General features: G+C 42.6%; 1 protein-coding gene across 24 annotated transcripts in view; it reads right to left on the reverse strand.

Annotated features, from left to right (window-relative positions):
- AAK1 (AP2 associated kinase 1) overlaps positions 1-27,346 on the reverse strand; it is a 177,367-nt gene that overhangs the window by 148,789 nt on the left and 1,232 nt on the right. The window lies entirely within an intron of this gene.

A 27,346-nucleotide genomic window follows, 5' to 3' on the forward strand; every position in this document is an offset into this window, starting at 1 on the left:
CTGGGCATTGAATTCCACCAAAGTCAGCTTTTGTTTTTATGAAGTTAATCAAAATAATACTGGGGATTTGGGTTACTGTAACCTTAAGCTCTGGTTGTTCTCTAACTTCCCTCATTTCAAAAGTATCTTTGCCTTTTGCAGGGCAGGTTGCTTGGAACAGGGCATGCTCCCTGCTGGATTCTATGCCCTTAATTAATAGAAAAATGCTTTTATTTTCCAGTCACAAAAAGAGAACAGCTTCAGGGAATGGGACTCCCACTTCCCTGTCCTACTCCTCTTCTGTCCATTACTTGAATGATGTCAGTTGTTGGAGTCCTGAAAACCTTCTGCCAACCCCCCAAACACCAGAACTTTTAAAAATAAGCATAAGCTGAATAACGTCTCTTGTTTTTTTCATTATGTAGAGTCTCAAAAGTAGGGAAGTAGACGCAGATCAACTGACAGAGCGTCCGTCTACCACATGGAGGGTTCAGGGTTCAATTCCCAGGGCCTCCTGACCCATGTGGTGAGCTGGCCCATGCGCAGTGCTACCGTGCACAAGGAGTGCCGTGCCACACAGGGGCACCCCCACGTGCAAGGAGTGCATCCCGTAAGGAGAGCCGCCCCACGTGAAAGAAGCACAGCCCGCCCAGGAGTGGCACCGCACACATGGAGAGCTGATGCAGCAAGATGACACAACAAAAACGAGACGCAGTTTCCTAGTGCCACCGGATGATGCAGGCAGACGCAGAAGAGCACATAGAGAGCAGACAACTGGGGGGTGGGGAAGAGGGGGAGAGAAATAAATAAAAATAAACAAATCTAAAAATAAATAAATAAATAAATAAATCTGAAAATAAATAAATAAATGTAGATAATGATGATGATTTTAGCTTGGGTTCTTCTGCACAAGACATTTTTAATTCTTTAATTTCCCCATCTTTACTTTAAGATGTTATACCTAAGTGTTCTCTCTTTTAAAACCTCTTTTTTTGTATCCTTCTATCTCTCTATACAGCACCCATTGATAGCCAAGGATGGATAGTATCTTGGTGTTGAGGATATGTGATAGGAGCTTCTCTGAAACGATTCACAGGGAGATTTGCTACCTTCCCAGCTGATGGCAGCTAGTTAGGCAGGGAGGGAAGAAGATAACAAAAAGGGAGACTTCTTTATGGACTCCATTTTTATTAGTGGTATGCTTTTTGAGAGCCCCCAATTCTAATAGAGTAAGTTTTAGCAGGGAGCAGAGTCCACCATCTGACCTCAGATGGGGGTTTTCTTTTCCTTGCTGGCTTGCTGTCTAACTCCCTATAAATACACTTTAACAGGCTGGAATGACTTACTTCATATCATCACTGGGAAATCTATGGATTATTTAAGAAATAAATGAAGTCTGAAAATTTGCAGGTCACCTGAAAACATTTTTAAGACTCTATGACCTAAAATGGACACACATCATCAATGGACCTAATGGCCAATGAGTGACACCAGAGGTGACTGATGATTGCTTCTTCAATAAATGCTTGCTAAATGACTACTACATATCAAGTACTATCCTAGACGGTGGAGATATAGCCATTAACAAAGCTGACAAAAATCCTGGCCTGATGGAGCTGCACTCAAGTGCAAGGAGACAAGCAACAAAAGAGATGAGTAAATTTTAAAGTACGTTATATAGTAAAAAGTGTTAAAGAGAGAAATAAAGCAAGAAGGGGGATAGGGAGTATGTATGGGCTATGGGGGTGGACAATTTAAAATCAATGGTCAGAGAAGGACTCCCTGAGAAGGTGACACTTGAACAACATCACAAAGAGTTTGTAAAGGAGCATGCCAGGGCTCTTTGGAGGAAGAATGTCCAGGTAGAGGGAAGAGTACGGCTGGAGCAGGTGAGTGCTGGGAAGCTTTCAAGATTAGACATACACTAGGCAAACCCATTTATAAAGTTAGTAATTCTTTGTTAAAAAGGTATCATTCCCCCAATCATAAAAGTAAGACAGGAGAAACTCTCTTCTTCAACCCAGTCAATTAAGCCAGCAGTTGGAATCTTTCAGCATAAATATAATCGAGACTAGCCATGATCACTCAGCTTACTATGAGCAGTCAAGTGTTCAAAAGGTGGAATAGGGAGAGACTATTTATCTCATCAAGTGGAGCTGGTTAAGAGATCGTCTACCTTATGGGGCATGTGGGTAACACAGCAACAGGAGCAGAGGTGTCTCCTGTCCCCAGTTCCCTTTAAAATAGACTAACAGGGAAGCAGATTTGGTCCAATGGATAGGGCGTCCGCCTACCACATGGGAGGTCCAAGGTTCAAACCCAGGGCCTCCTGACCCACGTGGTGAGCTGGCCCACACGCAGTGCTGATACGCAGCGGTGTCCCGGCATAGGGGAGCCCCACGCGCAAGGAATGCGCCCTGTAAGGAGAGCTGCCCAGCGCGAAAAAAGTGCAGCCTGCCCAGGAATGGTGCTGCACACACAAAGAGCTGACACAGCAAGATGACGCAACACAAAGAAACACAAATTCCAGGTGCCGCTGACAAGAATACAAGCGGACATAGAAGAACACACAGTGAATGGACACAGAGAGCAGACAGCTGGGGGGAGTGGGCGGGGAAGGGGAGAGAACTAAATAAAAAATAAATCTTTAAAATAAAATAAAATAGACTAACAGAAGACAAAAATAGAGAAAAACCTGCACCTGAGCCAAAAACCAGGAAGGATGCCACCCCACATGCCCAGAACTTTGAGGAATTTCTGCTAGATACAGGCAAGAGGGAGCAGGACCAAAGAAGGCCTAGCAAGCATTCTACGGAGGAACAATGTGTTCTGGGAAGAAGTGCAGGCAGCACAAGTAGAAGATGCAGAGGGCTAGGACAGCAGGCACAGAAGTGCAGCACGGGCCAAGACCCACAAGGGCCTCCTCTCAGAGGCGGCAGCGGACACCATGCACCCAGCCTCTCTCCCTGGCACTGCAGGCCAAGTCCTGGTATAAGTAATATAGATTTAGTCATGCTAACCTGCCCCCTTGTTCTTCACTTGGATACGAAGAAGATAGAGACAGGTATCTCTGTAGGAAGCCACCTCCCGTGAGATTTTGGGGCTATAATCAGAATAAGATTTAAGAAGCCATTGTAACTAAGATACTAAAATAACTGTTATTTAAAGGTAGGGGGTTTAAACCAGGAAAGAAAGAATGGAAATTAAAATTTTGAAAGCTGTATGAATTTAAATAGTAATGGAGGAAAGGAATGGCAAATTGAGGACTACAGAAAATCAAATTAGTGAAGTGTGGGAGATTGAGCTATATATCCCAGAGAAAAGCATGTTCTTAATCTTAATCCATTCCATAACTGTGAACACAATGTCAAGGGGACCTTTTGAAGATGTTATTTTTAGTTAAATTGTGGCCAGCTGAATCAGGATGGGTCTTAATCCTATTATTGGAGGCCTTATAAAGACTGGATTTTCCTGGTCTCCTTCCAGATCAAGAATTCATTCTACCACACTTGGTTAAGTTATTTCATTAAAATGCAAATCTCCCCTAAGGACAATAATACTTCTAAAGGTCCAGAAGCTTACTCAGCACTTCTCTAAGTTAAAGAGAAAGAGTTACACATAGCAAGTTAACAGTAGGGCTTAGGGTCAAGCAGCCCTTCTACCTACTATCATACAATTTTGTGATCTTGGGCAAGTTGCTTCACCACACTCAGCTGTAAAATGAGGTAATAACAGTACTTACTTCAGGAGACTGTGGAGATAAATGAGATAATTCCAGCAGACTGCCTAACAGGCAGGCACTAAAAGATAGCTCTTATTATTCTGAAGATAACAGTGAGGATAGTGAAAGCTGACTCCCAGAAGTTTCACCAGAAAAGGACTATAAATGTATTTTTGAATCATTATCTAGGGAAGGATGTTTTAATTTTTGTTTGTTGTTTGCTATATAATAATGAACTTGGCTGGGTTTTTTCCTTCCTTCCTGGGAGATACCCTCTAAACCTTTGGAATTTCTCTTGATAGAAGGGTCTTTAGTTACTCCTGGTGGGCTCCTGGACCACACCTGACAGTTTAGCTAAGGAGATGACCAGACATACGGGCTGGCCAGAAAGACCAACCATGTGATCAGGGGGCTGGGGCTTTGAGCTACAGCCTAGCACCCTGATCTCCCAAGGGGAGTGGGCTGGAGACTGAGATCAAGTGCATGGGCACTGATTCAGTTCATCATGCCTAAGTAATGAAACCCCACTAAAAACTCAGGGCACAAAAGCTTGGGTGAACTTCCCTGATTAGTAATACACTTGGATGTGTTGAGGAGGGTGATGTGTCCTGACTCCATGAGGAGAGGACGTGGAAGCTTCACATTTGGGTACCCTCCCAGAACCATCCCTAATTGTCTCTTCTATTGCCTTCTCTTTATTCATTTTCTTTTTGCTATTCTAAAACTGTTATATCAAGGTTAATGCTTTCCTGAGTTCTGAGTCATCCTAGCAAATTTGCCAAATCTGGGGGGGTTGTGGGGACCCTTGAATCTGTGGACAGTTGATCAAAGAGTGGGTGACCCCAGGAACCCCGCAACTTGTGGCTGGTGTCTGAAATGTGGGCAGTCCTGCAAGGGCTATAACTTTGATCTGTGGAGTTGGCACTAACTCCTGGTAGTTAGTGTCAGAATTGCATTGTAGTTGGTGTCATAAATGACTGTCCTTTTTTATTGATCAAGGTCCCTTCTATTATCTCCCTTAGTGGCCCGTGCCCCCTTCACCACTCAACCCTTCTGAGGATTAAACTATGTGCTGTAGAGTTTTTACCCAGCAGGTCTTAATGTTGCCTAAGGAGACAGGGCATTTTCTTGGAAAATTAAAACTGATGCAGTCATACTCAACTGGAAAATAAGAACCAGTTTATAAAAAGTCACACCGGGGAAGTGGTCAGGGTGTCCGTCTACCACATGGGAGGTCTGTGATTCAAACCCCAGGCCTCCTTGACCCATGTGCAGCTGGCCCATGCGCGGTGCTGATGCGCGCAAGGAGTGCCCTGCCACGCAGGGGTGTCCCCCGTGTAGGGGAGCCCCATGCGCAAGGAGTGCGCCCTATAAGGAGAGCAGCCCAGCGCGAAAGAAAGTGCAGCCTGCCTAAGAATGAAGCTGCCCACACGGGGAGCTAAACAAGACAACGCAACAAAAAGAAACACAGATTCCCGTATAACAGAAGCGGACAAAGAAGACGACGCAGCAAATAGACACAGAGAACAGACAACTGAGGTGGGGGGATGGGGAGTGGGGGGGAAGTGGGGGAAGGGGAGAGACATAAATAAATAAATAATTTTTTTAAAAAAAGTTACACCATGCCTGTCTCCAAGTTAGTCAAAGATTTCAAAGGCTGTGTGTCGTCCTCTGTACCTATGATGTCAACTTTGCATATCAATCAATATTCTTGTCAAAGTTAAAGTATTACGTAGAGACGTGCTGAGTAAGCTTCTGGACCTTTAGAAGTATTATTGTTCTTAGGAGCAATTTGCATTTTAATAAAATAATTTAACCAAGTGAGATGGACTGAATTCTTGATCTGGAAGGATACCAGGAAAAGCCAGAGAAGCGGGTGATTCTAAGAACTGAGAGAGGGTCTCAGGAAGTCTGTCTCCTCCCCCAGGCCCAAGGACCGACCACCTTAAGACAAGAACTCTTGTCAAGGAAGAAGAGACCCAAGAATCTGAAGGCACATTCTTTGTATGGTCCTAGCAGCTTCAAGAATCCCATCCTAAATCACGTGGCCCTAGGAAATAGGTAAAGTTGCTTCTTGGCTACAGTGTCATCATCTGCTGGATCAGTTCAGAAGACAAGAAACAAAATGTTCCTTAATAAACATAAAAATTTCTAAAATACATACGGTTGATTCATACCATTGTTCACAATGGGGGAAGAAAAATACAAAATTGAAGGCAAAGCATTGGAGAGAAAACAGGCTCAAAATACCTGGTGAGGAAGAAGAGAAGGTAGAGGAAGGGCTCATGGGAGGAAGTCAGAAGTGGGATCACATGAGAACAGCTCAGTAGCTGTGAGGTGAGGTCTGATAAACTATCTCTCAGGGAGTCAGGTCATGTGGTCCTTTCCCGGTGGAGCCAGCTTTGTAAGCTGAGCACTTTCAGGGAGGTGAGGGCAGGGATGCAGGCACCCAAGTGTGACTTCCAATCAAGGTCCTCTCCACAGGACCTTGTCTCCTTCTCTATTAACCAGCAATTTTGTTTTTTCTTTTTAGAAAAACATTCCCACACTTGTCTCCTTCACCACCAACCAGGGGTAAAACAACAACAAAAACAGAAAATAACCACTTTCCTGTACTCCTTTCTCCTAGATGCCATCTGAAACCTTCCTTCTAGAGAATCTTCACTTACATAGTCTACTAAGGAAATTCCATGTCCTCTGGTCATCGTGAGGCCTTCGATCTCAGCTTAGCCCACCTCTCAGGGGCTCCAAGAGGCCAGAATGGTTCAGTTCTGCCGGGCAGCCAGCCCATCTCATCTCAAGTGGGCTGTGATGCTTACAGGAGACACAGAAGGTCAGCAGGGCAAGGGGTGATGTTTTGTACAAAGTTGAGAGTAAACATGACTGGCCTATCTATTCAATTTAAAAGTCAAAGACAGGTCACAACAGAAGATGTTTCAAGAACCAGCCTGGGGAGTTCTAGAGGAACCTGAAACCAGGATCTTCCCAGTGGACTCGGGGCAGGGACAAATGCCACCACACCAGTCTTCCCATCTCCTTACTCCTGGGTCTCCTTCATTTCCCTTCATTTGTCTCTTTTCCCCTGTGTCTTCTAAGCTATGAATTTGCTTTTAACATGGAAGGAACCACACATATGCAAAGAAAGTGGGTAGAATCCAAGAAATTGTGACAGTCAACTCTGCACACTGACTATGCCTTCTATATGTTCTACTAAAATCAATTCCAGGACTTGAAAACTATTGATTTAGGATCAGTAATGTCTGCCTCCTCCAACAGATTCTAAGCTCCATGACTGCAGGGCCCACACCTGTTTTGCTCTTCATAATCTATGCAGTGCTTTCAACAGGGCCCTCATGATATATTTGGGACTCAAAATACATTTGTGGCTTTTTTTTAGGAATATATTCTTTTTTTTTTTTTTCCCCTCTTCCCCACCCTGCTGTTTTTGCTGTCTGTGTCCATTCGCTGTGTGATCCTCTATATGTATTTTTTCATTTTGTTGTCTCGTCTTTCTCCTCTAGGATTTACCAGGATTCAATCCTGGGGACCTCTGATGTGAAGCGAGGTTCCCTGTCAATTGCGCCACCTCAGCTCCTGATCTCTATTGTGCTTCACCTTGACTCTCCCCTTCAACTCTTTTGTTACGTGATCATCCTGTTGCGTGACTCACTTGCAAGGGCACTGGCTCACCACACAGGCACCTGGCTTGCTGCGTGGGCACTCAGCTCACCATGAGGGCACTGGTTCACCACACAGGCACTGGCTCACCATGCGGGCACTCATACAGGCACTTCACAGGTGCTCTCACAGGCACCTGACTCACTGTGCAGACACTGGCTTGCCATGCGGGCACTGGCTCGCCACATGGGCACCCACATGGGTACTCAGCTTGCCATGCAGGCACTCACGTGGGCACTCGGCTCACCACACGGGCACTCGGCTCACTACACGGGCACTCGGCTCACTACACAGACACTGGCTTGCCGTGCAGGCACGCTTTCTCTTCTTTTTCACCAGAAGGCCCCAGAAATTGAACCCAGGACCTCCCATATGGTAGGTGGAGGCCTTAGCACTTGAGCAACATCCGCTTCCCCTCAAAATATATTTGTTGACTAGTCTATATCAAAAGGTGAAAGCAACACAACTTTGCTATTTAACCACAGAATTCAAAATAAAATACATATATAAACTTTTTTCCCCCATGTCTTAATTCATCAGAGTTCTGCTGGTGGAGGCGGTGGTCTAAATTCTCAACCTGAGCACTAATGACATTTAGGGCTGGATGATTCTTTGTTGTGGGGGGTTTCCTGTGCGTTGTAAGTTGTTTAGTAGTGTCCCTAACCTCTACCCATTTGACTCAAGTAGCACTCCAATCCCCAGCTGTGACAACTAAAAATGTCTCCATATATTGCCAATGTCCCCTGAAGGGTAAAACAGGTCCCCCTACCCTCAACTAAAATCCACTGGTCCAAATGGAAATAGGGCTCTCCCATCAACTGCTAAGAATGTGTTGCTTTTATACCCTATCAATCTACCAGTATGACTCACTATTTCCTGCCAGCCTTACCAACCACAAATGACCTATCTATGAACTTCTGGCACCTGGTCATAATGTCCTTTCTTCTAACCTAGAGTTCTCCTCAAACCACCCACAACTGCCCTAGATGTGCTGCTTTCTGCTGACTGAGCCTGTCAAGTCACAGATGATCCTGTCCCCCTCACCCTGTGCCCCATGCAGGGCTCCATGTCTCCATTAACACCCATGGGACAGAAGGATGCCCTGAAGGTACAGAACAAGGGAAAAAGCAAACCTACCAGTCTGACAAGTAGGGCAGAATCTCACTGTTCATAGGTCCTCCTTTCCCAATCTCAGGGAGCACAACCAATTCCAACCTACTATTTTGACATTAATCCTTCAGAAAACCCTAAAAGCTTGAGAGGAGAAGAGACCTTGGACAGGTCACTTAATGATCTGAGCTTAGTTTTCTCATTTGCAAAATGTATGAGTTAGGCTATTTAACTTCTAAGTTTAATGCATTAATTTGGGATCTATTTCTAAAGTAGATCCTATGAAGAACATATAAAAAGAAGAGTAGGAACCCAACCATGTCCTCAAGAAGTTCAAGTTGGGTCAGGGGCAGGTAGGGACCTGCTTAGATGATGACAATATAAATAAATACAGCCAGATGCAAAAAACACTAAAGAGGTCTGTGCCAAGTACCCTCGAGTGTATGCAAGTACAAACATCAGGAACAACTAATCACACATTAAAAAAGCCAGCAGACATTCCCAGTAGCACCCCCTACCTGTGCAGGAGGTGAGGTGAGGAGTTTAGAAGGATTAGGGGGTGTGGAAGAGGCAGCATTTAATGAAGACTTCTCTTGCTAACCATTTTGGTTCATGAGTGATTGGAAAGAATATGCAAGATAACCATTTCTAACCCACAGCTTGGGAATTTTGGTTGATACAGCCAGACCTCTTCCTCTATCTAGAGGCAACAGAAAAAAGATTCAGGAAAATGGTCCTTTGTCACCAGCAACCCCTGAGGTAAAGGGCTTCGATAGGAGTTAATCATTAGTCCAGTATGACAAAAGAAAACCAAGAGGCAACCACCCTGACCAGGAGGGCTGGAAAGTTAAAGGTGAACAGAAACTCCCAGCAACAAAATACAAAAAGTAAACACAAAACTGGATAGTAGGTGTGTCTCTCTATTGTCCATGATAGGTCTTACCTTAAAATACAATTTTAAAAGAAAAAAAAAGTATAGAAAGTCACAAGTAAAAGGAACATCAATTCCTTTAAGGAAAAAAGGGAAAAAAAAAGATATCAAATTAGTGCCATAGATTATATATACATAATAATAAAAACAATATAGCTCCATAATCTGGCCAAAAGATAAATCCTCCAAATTGCTCTGGCCTGCTCCTGAGCCAGCCAACAATTACTTGCATCACTAGCCCTTTGAGGTCATGTTTTCCTACACCCCCAAGGGCCTCAGATCAGGAGGTCAGAATTTTCCTTGCTCTCCAAGCTGATGCCAGACGGTCACTCCTACTCCTTCAAGTGAGAATTCCTGCTCCTCTGAGCTCATGCCACCTGGCTGCTCTGGCGTCCACCCAGCGTTCCTTTGTACCTCCATGCTCCTCCCCATTCCTCAGTGTTCACTGAAGGTTCTGGCATCCTGGCTTCCACTCCACCGCAATTCCTGCCATCAACCTTAGTTGTTTCAAAATCCACGTGGAAGACGTATTCCTATACTTCAGCCTCTCCGTTTCTTGACTACAGTGACCTTTGGTCTTCTTAGCCACCTCCAACCATGGCCACACATAACACCTTGCCAACACAGGCAATCATAGCAATCCTGAAATCTTACATGTCATTTGATGAACTGAAACTGATATTGCAGACATTTAACAAAGGAAGAGAGGTAGGATATACCGCTAAGTGAGAAAAGCAGATCACAAAGGATACTGTCAATTATATTCTTAATTTTATGAAAATACACAATTCTATGGGGAGTGGATGTAGCTCAGTGGTTGAGTGCCTGCTTTTCATGTACAAGGTACTAGGCTGGATCCCTGGTAACTCCTAAAAAAAAAGAAGAAAATACCCAAGTCTAGAAGTGTGCACACCAAAATGTTAGCAATGGTAAGCTATGGGATTACAACTAATATTTTCTTTTTTTGTCTGGCTCTATCTTTTAATTATTCTACTATCACCATGGATTAATTTGTATAAAAAAAATGGTAAGGCTTTTTAATTCTTCCATGTCCACTAAAGATTATATATGGAACTGGTATTTATTCCATTGGTTCAAGCCTTCCAACCTTCACCATGAAATCCCATATAAGGGTCTCCAGAAGGGCCCCAAATTGAGATCTAAGCATACAGCACTGAACAAGGCATTATAATCCTTGAAACCTCTCTATGGTTTCAAATGAATACAAACTGAATGGCTGAAACAATATTTAAATGGTGCCTGTAACACTGCCTTACAGTAACAGGTGTGACGAAGGGATTGAGAAGGCAGGAGACAGAGAGAATAAGGGGAGGGAGAGTAAAATTGGAAAGGAAAATGAAAACAGGAGGTTAAGTCCCTAAAACAAAGATACTCAACCTTTCAGATAAATGATGATAAACACATTTAATTAATCATAAAAATCAAACAGCAACCTGTCATCCCATCAGAACTAACCTTTCTAGAACATGAGACATAAGAAAATGGTTTCTGCACCAAGAAATACATAAAGCCCGTGCAGAGCAGCTCATGTACTTTAATCATAGACAAAACCCTCAAACCCTCATTCTTCATGACACCCTTAGTCTCTTTATTGTTATACATGGTTCTAATGAGTTTAGTCATCTGGTTTTCAAGTCCACAGCAGATTAAAAGCAGCAAATGAGAGGAAAGGCACTAATTCAGGAAAGTATACTGATAGCAGCAAGTGACAGCTGACAGCTTCCTAAGGAAGGAACCAGAAACATTATAAAACACAAAAAGGGCATCAACCCAGAATCGTTTTTTTAGGGGCAAACTGACTTACCAATGTCAAGCAAACATCCTAAGAGACCCTATGACAAACAGTAATATTATATTAACAATGCCTTTGAGAAATAAAAGAACCTTACATGTTAGAGTTGGAAAGTAACTTAACCATCATCTCGTCCTCATTTTGCAAACAGATCTGGGTGGACAGAGGTGGGAAGCAATCTGCCCAGATAATAGGGCACGTTTAGCAGTTGTCACTAAATTGGCTCAGATCAGGAGCAATTTCCACCTGTATTATACCACCTCTGCTGCACACGCTGGAGAAGGCAGGAAATACATCATGTATTTCAGAAAAAAATTCTATCCAATATAGTATATTTTTAAAAATTGATAAACCTTTATGGGTCAAGAAAGTTATCTTCCTATGATGTCATCTCAAATGGACTCTCAATATTATTGGGCCAGTCATTTACTCATCCTTTTCAGTCCTTCTCTCCATAAACCTAAGGATCTCCTCTGCATCCATTCCCACCATCCTTAAATCACTAATTCAACTCCCACTCCCTAGCATTCAACAGTCAACCAAGAAAAGAGAAAGCATGAGGCAGGAACTCCTACAGTTTCCCAAACCTCACCATTCTCTCTTCGCCTGTGCCCATTCTTTCTCCTTTTCCTTCCAGGTCTTGAATCAAGTATCCTTTTTCCTGTCTAAGCTCAGGCTTTCACCTGAGCTCATGACTCTATCCATGATTTCCCTCTCACTTCCTCATCGTATCCCATCTTTACTCTCCCTGTACTGTGTTTTCAACCCCTTCCTCTCTATTAGCTGCTTATTCTCCATGTAAACTACTTAAGATTCTTCCACCATTAAAAAAGTAATAATAAATTCCTCCCTGACTCCGCATCCACCTCACTTCCCATTCACTCACCATTTCACTGCCACCTGGACTCTACTCCAGTCCTCCACTTAGCCTGCTCTAAACCTAGCTCTTTATTTCTAAATCCAACGAACACTCTTCTGTCCTTATCTTCACTTTTTTGGTGTTCTAATGCCTGAAGTATCCACTCTTTCAATTAACTTAGTATTCATTTTCATCACTGCACTCTCTCCTGATTCTATTTCTACATCTTCAATCACCATCCGCCTCTTTTGCATGTTCACTCATTCATTCAGCTGCTTTTGGCTGAGCTTTAAGATGTGCCAGGCACTATTCTAGGCACTGGGGACAGAGCACTGAACAAGTTAGAAGGACCCCTGATTTCACGAAGCTTAGCTTCTAGTGTGTGAGGGGAGGGGAGATAAACAAATAAATTATCAAGAAAATCAGTTGATATACATGAAAACAGGATGGGTTCCTTAGATTCAGATGGCCAAGGAAGGCCTCTCTGAGGTCAAATTTAAGCAAGCTCTGAATGTAGCCATGGGAAGATCAGAAAGAACATCCATCCCAGGCAAGGGACAAGCTAGTCCTAAGACATGAGCGAGGAAACAATGTCATGTGTTCAAAAAAAGATAAAGACAATCACCGAGGCTAAAAGCACACTGGCTGAGGTGAAGAAAGATAAAAGTTCTCAGAAGGGTTTGCAGGTCAGAGTGAGAAGTTTGGATGTGATTCCAGGTGTGCTTCTCTTCCTCCACCTGCCCCTTACTGCTTCCAAGAAATCCACCCACAACCCATCTCTTATTCTCTAAACCAGGGGTTCCTAACCTTTTTTGTTCCATGGACTTCTTTGCCAGTCAGGTGAAATGAATACTACTGTAATTTATATATTGCATACATTCATAAGTGAAGGAAATGCTGGATTTCACTTAGAAGTCAGAGAAAATATAGATAATAAGTTGATCTTTCTCAATTCAAAGTCATGGACTCCATGAAATCTTGAATAGAGATTTGGACATCACTTTATCATATCACTTCAAAATCATCCTCTAGTTGCTGGGTGAGTGGACAGCCACTTAAATAACTCATCGTATTGTATATTGAGTCTAAGACTATGATATTAAACAGAAAGAAATACTTCATCTACTGGGAAAGTCTCTATTATATAAAACTAACTTTTTTCAAAAGTGCATTCCCATCATCGGTCCGAAAGCCACCTAGAGCTGACCTTTCAACAAGAACATGGAGCTCACAGGGCAAACCTTCATGCAGAATTTACTGCTGATCCCTCTTTTTATACTTTGTCTCTGAAACTAACAACATAGGCAGAAATAAATGTCTACCTATGTTCTCAGAGATACATATGTAGTTCTAAACTAATTTTATAACCAAGTTGCTAGTGCCATATCTATCAACCATTTAAAACTCATGTCCTGGGAAGCAGATGTGGCTCAAGTGATTGGGGTCCTTTCTACTATATGGGAGGTCCCAGGTTTGGTTCCTGGGGCCTCCTGGTGAAGGCAAGCTGGCCCTCATGGTGAGCTGGCCTGCGTGGCGAAGCTGGCCCGTGCCTGATATAACAAGATGACGCAACAAGGTGGTACAAAAAAGAGACAGAGGAAAAAGACAATGAGATCCATGTACACACACATACATATATGTACAGTCTGTTGATTCTGTTTCTCTGACTGATACATATACTTTTCTTTTTATATAACTATAATGTCTTTATGTTATGATATTTACATTCCTGATACATATCTAATTATATAAGCAGTAAGTCAGATTTATATTTTTAAAAGAAAAACATGAATACTTTTTAAAGATTTTGCCACAGAATGCTGGGCTATCAAATTAGATTAGGTAACTTCGTTCAGAATAAATGTTCAGTTTTAATATGAGGAAGCGATTAACATTTTGTGGACAAAATAAAAAATCAATTGTTGTTTCTCATTGGAATAAAAAAATAGATGAAATAAAAGGTTAATAATTAAAAAAAAAAAAAAAAAAAGACATTGAGAGACACACCAAACCAGGGAGCTGAGGCGGCTCAAGTGACTGAGTGCCTCTCTCCCATGTCAGAAGGTCCTGATCGGTTCCTGGTGCGTCCTAAAGAAAAGACGAGAAGAGAAGACAAGCAGACACAGAAGTACGCACAGCGAATGGACACAGAGCAGACAGCAAATGCAAGCAGCAAGAGGTGGGGGGGATAAAAAAAATAAATCTTCAAAAAAAAATTTTTTTTAATTTAAAAATAAATAAAACCCATGTCCTAGGGAGTGGGTGTAGCCCAGCAGTTGAATGCCTGATTCACATGTATGTACAAGGTCCAAAATTCAACCCCCAGTACCACCTAAAAAAACAATACATGTCTCCTTTGACAAATATAAAAGCCTCATATCTTCTCTACACCCCAACCCCTTAAGCCTATAATATGTTGCTTAGGAGGGCATAGCACCACTTCCCATCCTTTTTGGGACTAACTCCTTTCCAACTGGACCTAGAGCTAGAATAAGTTATCAAATTATATATTCCCTTCCTATATACCCCTGCCCTTATGTCGGCTACCCCAAATAAAGACTGAAAACCACTGTCCTAAATTACAACATGTCAGCAGTCATCAAAAGCTAGAAAATGAATGCATGCCTTGCTTAAAGATAAATTTCAATATTATCTGAGGTTTTGATACTTCCTCTAATCTTTTCCATCTTTTTATAATAAGATACTTATACCTCATGTCTCTACTTTGGAGATATAATCCAATCAATAAAGAAATCCACGTGACTTTCTAGAAATGCTACTTTGCTTTGAATTTTTATTTCTCAACTTTACTGTAAACTTAGAAGAATGAATAAGTCTTATAAATAATGAGCTACATAAAGGTCCCAAACAGATCATATTATTGGGATAGGGATAAGGGAGGTGTGCATATCTCACACCTCTGGTCTCTCTTGCCTGCGCAGTGAGTTTTAATTGGTACTGATTTACTGGAATGTTCAGTTAACTTATTCTCCAGTACCACTGTTGCATTGTCCACATTTAAGGTACAGAATTGGATACAAAAAAAATTGAGGCCTGAGCCCTATTCCCTAATTACCTAACACTGGAAAGTAGATACTCACAAATGCAATCAACAAACAGCAAAATAAAACTTTAAGATTATGGGCCCAAAACAGCCCCCACAGGCAGCAATAATGGCAGGCATCCAGAGCATAGAAGGAAAAAGCGTTCGCTCACTCAAGCAGTCACGGTGAGCACCGATGTAGGATGGACGAAAGTTAAGTAGGATCAAGGTACATAGGACGGGTAAGTGAGGGTGCCCCTGGTGCAGGGAGTACTATGGGCAAAGCACTGGGAAGAACTAACTCCACATACGGAGGAAATGAGGAAGGCGCAGGCAGAAGGGAAGCTCAAGACGCACATTAATGCACGAGAAGATGAAGGTAGACAGGTGGACAGAGCCAGGCATTTCTCAGGGGCAGAGGGGCCCATCCTACTAAGAGCAACTTGATAGATTATTTAGGATTTCTTACCCAGAGACGGCTTTTCAAAAGGAAAAAAAAAAATCAAACCACAATATTTTTTAGATTCTCCCTCTTCTCCCTATTCCTCACCCTGGGGTTTATGGCTACTCTGGCATGTAGACCCAAGAATTTAGCTTCTACAGGTTATATACATAGCAAAACAACTATTGTGTAATAAAAACAAAATTCATGTACTCAGATATTAAGAGTTGCCACTTTTAGACTGTTTACTATATGCTAGGCACTATGCTAAGTGCTTTGCATGTATTGGTCCATTTAATTTTTTTTTTCTCATGACAACACCTATCTGTATCTTGTAAGTGAGTAGTCTGGGTCTTAGTTAAGTTGCCCAACGTCACAGAGGCAGATCCACAATTCAAACCAAAGGCCATGTAACTCCAAATCCCATGCTTTAAAACTCCCACCCGTGGGTGCTAACCTTAATGTCTAAGGAGAACATCACAGCTCTCCCTTATTTCCTGGGGGAAAAAAGAAAGTGCTGGATATCAGATTGTCTTTGATTGTTACTGATTTACACCTTCTGATCAAGCGAATATTTTTCCATAGCCAAAAGGCCTGATGGAATCCTTTCTTCAACATGGCCTACCCCCCACCACCCAAGATTCCCAGGCTTCTAAAAATAGTAGAGAACAAAGGCCAAAGGTTGGTCTACTCTCAAAAGGAAGTAAATACTAAGTAGAAGAAACCTGTGTGATTCACCAACCAGGGAAAATGATGAGCCAAAGGGATTAGCAGGAGACCTGCCACCTCTGTCAACACTGCTTGGGAGTCAGTCCTCCAGCAAGGGGCCTGACCAAAGAGGCCAGGGTTCTCTTCCTTCTTCTGATCACCAATGGATAATAAAGCCCCCAATGAGTATAAAAATGGGTAACAAGTGGGAGCTAGTCCTCAAATTCATGCTCAGTATCAGAGAAACAACCACCTTTCTCTCACCTTAAAGGTCCTAATATGAGAGCCACAAACAAATTACAGAGCATTATACTGCTTTCTCCAGAATTCAAGTCCTTGATGAAAGGCATCATTATTTAAGATCATAATATTACAAATGATAATCCAACATCAACGCTACGTTTGGCTTTCTATTATAATAATATAAGGAAGCTATAAGTTCTTTTGTCCAATAATCTCTCAGATTTTCAGAAATAAATAACAAAACCTCACTTGAAACTGTAATCAATTGTCTGCCAAGGATAACTCAGAGCCTAAGGAGAAAAGTGACCAGCTCAAGCTAATTCATCCTTAGGAGAACTCAAACGAAACTCCAAGTCTTCATCCTTTCTGCTTTGTTTCAACTTCAGGAACTCATCCTCTGCCAAAGTGGGAGTCTCACTCGTGACAAGGATTCCCCTTCCATAACAATTGCCTATGACTCAACAGAAGAACTGGGATTGTTTAAAGTGTATAATGGGCTGAATAATGATGAAGATTATAGACTGAATAATAATAAAGACAACAGACTAATAATAATAAAGGTAATTGAAAATAAAGGCACAAAATGCGGTAACTGATACCACCTTAATGAGCTAATATTCATTACTGAGTTAATATTCATTATTCCTGAGTAATTCAAATTCACATAGAATGAAAAGGCCTTTTTGCTTCTGATAAACACTGAACATGTGATTCATTTAAGTGGGTACTTTTATTCAAAAAAGACCAAATATAATGAAATACTTACTTCAACTTTACTAAGAAAAGTGTATAACATATGCAAATGTGCTGAACTAGATACGTTCCCTAAAGTAAGGTTTCTTGAAGGAGGGGAATTCAGGGGGAAAAACTCACAGTTAAGAACAATCCAGGGAAGGAGACTTGGCCCAGTGGTTAGGGCGTCTGCCTACCACATGGGAGGTCTGCGGTTCAAACCCGGGACCTCCTTGACCCGCGTGGAGCTGGCCCATGCGCAGTGCTGATGCGCACAAGGAGTGCCCTGCTACGCAGGGGTGTCCCCCGCATAGGGGAGCCACATGCACAAGGAGTGCGCCCTGTAAGGAGAGCTGCCCAGCGCGAAACAAAGTGCAGCCTACCCAAGAATGGCCCGCACACACGGAGAGCTCACACAACAAGATGATGCAACAACAACAACAACAAAAGAAACACAGATTCCCGGTGCCGCTGATAAGGATAGAAGTGGTCACAGAAGAGCACAAAGCAGGGAAACGGACTTTGGCCCAGTGGTTAGGGCGTCCGTCTACCATATGGGAGGTCCGCGGTTCAAACCCCGGGCCTCCTTGACCTGTGTGGAGCTGGCCATGCAGCAGCGCTGATGCGCGCAAGGAGTGCCGTGCCACGCAAGGGTGTCCCAGTGCCGTGCCACGCAAGGGTGTCCGCCGTGTGGGGGAGCCCCACGCGCAAGGAGTGCGCCCGTGAGGAAAGCCGCCCAGCGTGAAAAGAAAGAGCAGCCTGCCCAGGAATGGCGCCGCCCACACTTCCCGTGCTGCTGACGACAACAGAAGCGGACAAAGAAACAAGACGCAGCAAATAGACACCAAGAACAGACAACCAGGGGAGTGGGGGAAATTAAATAAATAAATAAATCTTTAAAAAAAAAAAAAAAAAAGAAGAGCACACAGCGAATGGACACAGAGCAGACAACTGGGGGGGGGGGTCATGGGGAGAAGGTGAGAGAAAGAAAGAAATAAAGAAATAAAATTTAAAAAAAAAGAACAATCCATCTTTCCTAACCATTTCAGTCCTCACTGATCTCCCCCTCCAGAATTCAGAGACTACCCCACATACTCCAGCATTTCAGTAGAATTCCTCTTGCAGGGTTTACTTACTTCTTGTGTGTTGGTCACACACCATACCAACAAGGAGCACAGAAACCAAGTCTTACATTACTTCTGTTTCCCACACCATCTCAAACAGAGCTGAGAATATACTAGATGCTCAATAAACCTTGCTGACTCTTTGCTGGCAAAGCAAGCTGTCTCTTATATACTCTCAACATGATTCTTAAATCCTTTCATTTCATGATCACAACATCTCAACAAGAGGTAGACAGGATGGTTATTACTCCAGCTGTGCTGATGAGGAAGCAGAGGTGAAATGACTTCCCCAAAGCCATGCTGACAAGAAGTAGCAACAAAAGAACTTGAACTCAAGGCCTCCGGCTTGACTGTGCCAGCAAATTTTCCCTTGTACAAAGGTTTATCAGTATCTTCTCTCATAACACTGACCTTTAAGAAATCTCCCCAATTGAACCTCCCTATGAGTTCTTCAAGTCAGGTAATGGTTTCAGAACATTTTAGGGCTGCCAAAATATGAAAATACAGGGAGAGATTTTTAAAACTCAAATTCCATAACCAGTCAGAGGTAGAGTATTATTACAACTTCTCTCAGTCAGGGCCAACCAAGGCTTACCTTGGTTTACTGTTTATTACCCCCTTTGGTTTACTGGTTTATTTTTGGAAGTAGCTAGTTTATGCAGAAATTGACCTAAGGCCTTTGAAGCATAAGAGGTTAAGACAGATGGCCAATTCACTGAATCTGAGAAAATGAATTAAAAAATTAAGTCACTTGCCTAAAATCCCACAGCAAATTAGTCCCTTCTGAGCCATCCTTAATTCCTCTCTCTCCCCATATTGGTCAACAAATCACGTTGGTTGTACCTCTGATACACAGCTCAGGGCATCCCACCCAAGTTCTGCATCAGCCTGCTCTAGCTTCTCTTACCCAGACTACTTCAATTGCCTCTTCTCATCTTCCTGCCACTAATCTTTCCTGCTTCCAACCTTTTTTTCCAAACTGCTGCAACTATATTTCCAAGTTACACCAGTGATGGCTCTTCATCTCTGTTTTAAACACGTGCCTGCTCCCTAGCTGACAAAATGCACGTCAAACTGCTCAGTTAGATCAATTCCACTCTGGCCCTTGCTTGCCTTCCTTTTACCGCCCATCCTTTCCACCACAATTCTAGAGCCCAGGATTTCTCTACCTCAGCACTATTGACATTTTGAGCTGGAAAATTCTTTGCTGTCAGAGGCTGTCCTGTGCATTGCAGGATGTTTAGCAACATCCACAGCCTCCACCCACTAGATGCCAGTATTAAACTCCACCAAGTTATGATGATCAAAAATGTCTCCAGACATCGCTAATTGTTCCCTGGGGATAACTGTCACAGGTTGAGAAGCACTATGCTAGACCAATGGGTCAAAACAGGGGTATAAAAGACAATCCCCTGGCGTCTGGAAAGAAAATATGAGACCTACTATTTGTATTTTTCATCTTAAAAAATTAGAGTTTATCCTTATTAATATTTAATAGATGGGCCAACACTAGCAATCCCACTCAGTCCATATGTCAGTCATGCGACAAATCTTACGGAATCCTAAGGGCAAAGTGGGAGCACCACAGCACAGAAGGCTGATGGTGATATCCTTTTGGCTGATGGTGATATCCTTTCGGCACTCTGAGATGCACAGCAGTTCATGTGTGCTTGGTTAGGTGGATCTACCAATTACATTCTTTTAAATGAATTGACCCTCATAAAACAAATAAAAGGCTTAAAAAGATTCCTGCAAAGAAAGAGATTAAAGGTAGAACAAGCACAAATGAACAACAAGAACATGGCAGAGCCGTCATTTCTATTCCTGATAGAAGCTCTTCATCAGTCATATGACAATGTAGAAACAAGTACAATCTAGTAAGATTTGACAAGAAGTTCACCCACACCTTACTGAGATTCTTTAAAAGTACAGTTTGTTTTTTTGTTTGTTCATTTGTTTTTAAGATTTATTTTATCTATTTCTCTCCCCCTCCCCGCCCCCACCCCATTCTCTGCTCTCTGTCCATTCGTTGTGTGCTCTGCGTCTGCTTGCATTATCTGGCAGCAGTGGGAAACTGTCTCTTTCTTGTTCCGTCATCTTGCTGTGTCAGCTCTCTCTGTGTGCGGTGCCATTCCTGGGCAGGCTGTGCTTTTTTCACGCTGGGCAGTTCTCTTTATGGGGCGCACCTCCTAAACGGGACCCCCCCTCCGTGGCACGGCACTCCTTGTGCATGGCAGCACTGCATGTGAGCCAGCTTACCACATGGGTCAGGAGGTCCTGGGGATCGAACCCTGGGCCCTCCGTATGGTAGATGGACGCTCTATCAGTTGAGCCATGTTCGCTTCCCTAAAGTATAGTTTTAAATCTACTATTATTGGTAAGGAATTTCCTCTTAAGTACATTATTAATATTGTGCTTCAGATATTAGCTAACGAGAGCAGTACTTGAATATAACTTATAAACAAAGAAGCATATATACATGAAGGAGATGAGGGCTTTTTTAAAAATCTGTAGTGCTATTCTAGCAAAAATAATATAGAGACGACTGCTCCAAACCAATGCTGTCCAGCAGTACGATCTGTGATGAAATACTCTCTACTTGTGTTGTCCAAAATGGTAGGCATTAGCCACATGTGGCAACTGAGCACTTAAAAAGTGACTAGTGCACCTGGGGAATTAAATTTTTATTTTATATAAATTTATAATTTTAGTTCATTTAAATTAAAATAGCCTCATGTGGCTAGGGCCTACCATTTTGGACAGCACAGCTCTGGCCACTAAAAGATTACTGCTATACTGCTACTTCAAAGCATACAGCTCCTGCAGAGCGGGTGCAGCTCAGTGGTTGAGCACCTGCTTTGCACCTATGAGGTCCCAGGTTTGATCTCCGGTATCTCCTTAAAAAAAAAAAACAACCCATACAGCCTCCCAGCAAGCACTGCACTCTCCTGCTTTGGGGTCTCTGGTTATCTCAATGTCACCTTTCTTTAGCTCTCCCTGACTACTTCCACCCACCCCCCCAAATTAACTGTGCCTTCATGCTTGTTCCCCTAGCCTTTCTTTTGTGTCAGAAATCCTATGACTGTGAGTTCCTCAAGGCAGTGTCTTAAATGCAGTGAATGAGCCAAAGAATGAACCATAAATCTTGATCTCCCAATTCCTACATCAAAGTATGGTTCTGAAAAAACAGAGAGGAGGTTATTCTTTGCTACTGCACACTGCTAGAAGCTACTTCAATACAGAATAACATCACTGTTATTATAATTGTATGCTCTTTCAGAAGCAGGTATCATAGTTATTTCTTATGCAGGCTCAGAAAGCATCCATTTAAGAGTGCATGAAGGTAGATGGTAGTAGTAGAATCTAGTAACTAGATGCTTTTCTGAAGCCAACTTTCAAATACTGAGTTAAAATGACTGCTCTATATTTTCTTATGCAGCAATATTTTCTCATGTCTGTTTTATTAATATTCATCAAGGTATTTCCTGTGTACTCTATATGCAGTTTCAGCTATGGAGGTGAAACTCTCCTCATTACCTCTCATTAAATAAGCATGCTTTTGTAGAAGATCAAAGGAAAGGATCTGACCATGGCAATTGCTTATTCTGGACCTCATTTCTGAATTCTAGACTTGGCTATATTTAGCAAAGCTATAACCGTCATCATGCCTGAAGTCAGGAAGAAGACACCATTCACAAACCACCCCCTGAAAATCTGCAGTTGCCTATAAAAACCAGACTTCTCAGTAGGCAAAGACATCCCAAGAGGAAGGGATCAAATTGGTGTGTCAAGGGAAGACCCCAGGTATTTAAGACTCTCTGCCTGGCATTCAAAGTCTCCCAGAACCTGATTTCTTCCTATTTTCTCCAACGTACCATCTGCTCCGTCAAACATCCTCCTGTTCACTCCTTTCTGTTCAACTGGCCCTCTGACTCCCCCACCTGCTTCTGTCCAAATCCTTCAAGCTTCCTGCCTCCCATCTGAGTCCTCCAGGAACCTTCCCTGACCACTCCTTCCCTAGACACCAGATGCTCCCATGTACCACAATTAGCATAGGGCAAGGCACGCTAGTGCATACTTGATAGCTATTCAATAGCTATTTTCAAAGGGCCCTGGGCTCTGAATAACGTTAGCAGCAAGCACATTCAGGGAACAAATGTAGAAGAATTTCATTCTACCATTCTAAGTTCTTCTTTCCTCAATTCTGGTGGAGGGAGTTTGTACTAATCAAAAACGACTGGTAAGTATTCCCAGACCTTGACCATACTGTTTCACCACTCCACACCTCTGCACAGGCTATCCTCTCTGCCTGGACGACCCTGAGTAACCGTCAGTCAGAACATCTGCTGGCAATTTTCCTTCTTGCTCAAACTGTGGTCATCTATAAACACTTACCCCCAAGCCATTTCTCTTTATCATCTCCTAACATCTTTCTAACAAATATCTATTGGCCATCTACTATAAATCAAGGGCCACGCTAAGTGCTGGGCACTTATCTCATGGCTTTTTGTAGGCCTATGACCTCCATAAGAGCCAGGCCCATATCCCATTCATCTTTCTATCTCCAGAACCTATTACAGTATCTGCCACAAAGAGTGCATAAATATTCACTAAATGAATGCATGCATATGTCATATTGATACCACCAATATCTTATAATTAAATGCCACACACAATTTTATGCCTTATTACTTTGTGCTGTAGGTAAGAGAAATTATCCAGGTTTACTGATATGGAGACTTACTCGTTCTCATTAGACCATGAGCTAGAATTCTTTAGTGAAGGTGAGAAAACTGTTCTAGGGCGGCACCCAGCCCACCTGATGCAGTTCTGGAATGTTGTCTTGGATATAGCAGGAAGTCAACAAGTTAACATATTTTGTTTATATTTTTAAATTAAATAATATTGTTGAAAGTGAAGGTGTAAGGCCTCATTTAGCTAAGGACATACGATGAAAACACAGCTTTCTCAGTCCTTCTTAGAGCACTGCTTCTTTTTCCCGTTGAGCTCATTCTGGAAGCTCAGACCAAATATTCCCTTGACATCACACTCCCATTAACTTGAACATGATTTAGCATCTCATCACATCTTTACTGAAAAAGCCAGAGAGAAAATACCTTCCCTATATCCAGCCTACAGATAGTATGGCAGTTTGAAATTATTTTATGAATCCCAAAAACAGAAAGCTTATCTTTTTAAACTAATCTATTCCTGTGGGTATGATACCCTTGGATTGCATTAAATTCAGTTGAAGAGACTTTGATTAGATTACTTGATAAGACCGATTTTGGGCTTTTGATTGGACCAGTTAGTGAGGTTTGACTCAGGTTGAATCTCCACCCCTTTGCTGGTTCTAATATAAACAGAAACAGAGAGAGGCTCACTCAGACAGACACAGAGAAAGAAAGCCACTGTGTCTGAGTCTGCCATGTAAGAGAGAAGACTACAGGATCACTTAATCATGAAGTGCAGCTCAAGAGGAAATGGTGAGCCTGGAGGGGAAGGCTGAAACTGCCACAGAGAGGCCGCTATATTGCTCCACCATGTAGAAACACACCAGGATCAACGGTAGCTGACTTTGGTGAGAAAGCATCCTGATAGTGCCTTGGTCTGAACTTTTCACCGCCTTGGAACTGTAAGCTTTACCACAAATAGATCCCTTTTATAAATGGCATCCCATTTCTGATACTTTCCATCAGCACCCCTTTGGCAAACTAAAACAAATAGCTATAACCCACTAACTTGGGACTTAGAACCTTCACTTCCCTGAGGCCAGCACAGCCCTGTGGGAAAGTTGATGAAAACAGGCCAGCAGGGCTGATGCTGATAACTGAGAGCTAGATCCCCAGGCATATTCTTATCTGCTCCAGCCCCAGCTCCTTGGGATTCCTACAATTCCTCACTATAAAACACAGACCAACACTCATAACAGAGAAAAAGGGGCAATCAGTGGGATGGTAGCAACAGGGTCTGTGTTAGAAGTCCCCATCCCCATCCCTTGCTGCATTGCTGGGATACTGCCCTCAGCACTCCATGCACAGCTCTTATACTGTCCTTAGAGACCTCTGTTTGGGACTGGTGGACAGGTCATCCTCTGGGGACCCACAGAGAAGAAAGTCCAGAAAAGGAACAAGGCTAACCAAAATGTCTACTGAACCTTTAAGATCTGGGCAAACCCTTGCAAAGTACAACTGGCTCTGCCCAAACACAATGGGAAAAAGTGATTGCTTCAGACTGCTACAGCCAAACTAGCCTTGACATTCTCCATCCCACCAGTCCTCCCCCACAACTGCATAGATGATGTAATGTTGCTGGAAAATAATGGTACCATTTACTGAACACCTGAGAAATGTTATCTACTTCATATACATTGTTCTCATTTCATTTTAAAGGCCATCCCATAGGGCAGAAGTCCTCAAACTTTAGGTCTCATCAGACCCTCTCCGGGAACTTGTTCAAGTCCCAACACCAAAGTTTATGAGGTAAAGCCCCAAAATTTGCATTTCTAACAAGTTCACAAGTTATACCTGTTGTTGGTCTAGGTTGAGAACCAGTAATATAGGGAAACTCAAGGGAGGTGTGAAATGTCTTGCCCAAGGTGCCACAGCTGGTAAAGAGCAGGGCCAGAATTTGAAGCTAAACCAGTCTGACTCTCCAAGCCAGTGCTATTAACCACGCTACTGTACTTGTGACTGTGTGCCTTGTCTTCCCAAGTGCACTGTTAGCTACTTAAGGCAGACACTACACTTGAGATGTCCCAGAAACTGAAAGAGCATTTGTATATAGTAGGTGCTACATAAATACTTTGTATACTGGCTCTTACATAACTAGACACTTCTATGACACACCAATCCCAACTCAATTATAGCCAAAGAACGTAAGAAGGATAACATTACCATGCCCGGTTTTCCACACCCAGTTGTTTTTAAAAAATAAAATAAAATAAATAAATACCTTTTCCTTGTCTCCTCAAACAGGGGTTAAAGCCCTACCTCACCTCTGTGGAATCCTATCTTAAAAAAAAAAAATGTAAGTCTATTAATCTCCCCAAATGCATCACACTCTCTCTTGCTACTCTGAGACCTGGCTAAATCCTACTCATTCTCCAGTTCTCTGTTTAGACGTCACTTCCTCAAGCAGTCAATGCTTGGCTCTCTAAAACTGGGGGCTACCACACCCTTGGCTTTCGATAACATTTATCACTCTATTATAACTGGCTGTATTCTATCTCTCAGTCATTTGTAAACTCCAACATTTAGTTTAATGCAGAGATCAGCCCAGTGCCCAGCACATTAGAGGCACTTCATAACTATTTAGTGAATGAATGAATGAATGAATGCAGAGCTGCAAGTCCTAAGTTCCACATCAAAACATCATAATATGTGATGTGGCAGTTCTCAGGGATGAATTTCAGGGAAAAGGAGGGCAGCCTAGATAACAAAAACCAATTGTGCATTTTCTATTCCCCATCACTCTTCTCCAATTCTGAGAACTGAGAACAGGCACTGCTTAGGGAAGCAGAATCTATAAGGAAAAAATATCCTAGATGAACAAAATGCTCCTGGGCTATGAAGTCAGCAGAGGCCATTCTCAGAGGAGGAAAGAGCCCTGCATCTCCTCATTCTTCCTGATTTCTCTCTCACATACACACTCTTTCCCCACGCCACCCCACCCCCAACCCCACTGCAGTCAAGGGCTTTAGCACAAGGATGAAAAAGGCAGATCAGACTCAAGGGTGCGGATCTGGCAGCGGGCACAGAAGCATCTCCCATCCTGCACCAAAGCCCACAAAGAAGGATCCAGAGGGACAGTGACTCAGGCCCCCGATTAAGTCCAGCTATAGCAGTACTGAGAATGGAAAAGAGCAACAATTTCACAAAGACATAATTGAAAGATATCTTTTTTTTTAATGGTGCTTTTAAACTACAGGCTTCAACCTTACCCCCAGAGAACTGGAACCCTGCTGAATCCAGTGCTTACACAAGCTTAGAGCCAAACACAGCTCCTTCCTCCTCCCAACTCGCCCGCCTGCCTGAGATACTTACCATGACAGGCATTTCCCAGGCCCGGGTCAGGACCCTAGCTTCAACCTTAGCTTGCAAAAGGTCCTTTTTAAAGGGGCTTCTTGGTTTTCTATTCTCCTCCCCCCACCCCAGCTAATAAACTATTTCTCCCCCATGCAGTAATAGAGGCCACCCCTTCCCCCACCCACATCTCTGTCTATAACACAACCTTACAGCAGGTTGGCCCCATCCAATTAGTTTGAATAGCTTCATGCCAAGGAAATTGCTGCTTTTATTAAAAATAAAAGCACACTAGGCAAGCAGTGGGCTGTGAAAAGTATGAGTCTGGCATAATTATGAAGGTCGAGGTTAAGGTTACCCAAAGAGACATGCAAAGATTTCCCTAAAGCCGGGGGGACAAAGATATATAACTACATTATTAGTAGATCTACAGATGCACACACACGTAGAGGATTTATACAGCAGATCTAAATAACATCCTCTCCAATGGAAGAAAAACAAATTAAAGCCACCTCAGTTTTTGCCCCTCAAGTAATTCTTTGGGCTAAAAATAAAAAGAAGAGTCTGCAACACTGAATTCGAAATAACTACATTCATTTCATATAATTTCTATCTTAACTACATCTTAGGAACCTGATTACAGTTAAGTCAGGAAACAAACCTAGTCAAATCCAAGAGCTTTGGCAGCGGTAGCTGTAAATTTAGAAAAACACATACCCATTCTCAGAAAATCCTCTTCCTTCCAAAGCCTGCCCCTGGAAGTGGGAAAGTTGGGTGGTAGGAGAAACCCCTCTTTTTTCTTAAAGATCCCCCATCTCCACCCTTTCAGCCTTCACAGCAACATTTCAAGTTTCAGAGGAATGACAAACACACTACCTTTATTTGACATAAGGCTTTAGACTTTAATAGATACGTTTTCTCATCTGATCCTCATAATTC

The sequence above is a fragment of the Dasypus novemcinctus genome, chromosome 17 (assembly GCF_030445035.2).
Source record: "Dasypus novemcinctus isolate mDasNov1 chromosome 17, mDasNov1.1.hap2, whole genome shotgun sequence".
Classification (NCBI taxonomy): Eukaryota; Metazoa; Chordata; class Mammalia; order Cingulata; family Dasypodidae; genus Dasypus; species Dasypus novemcinctus.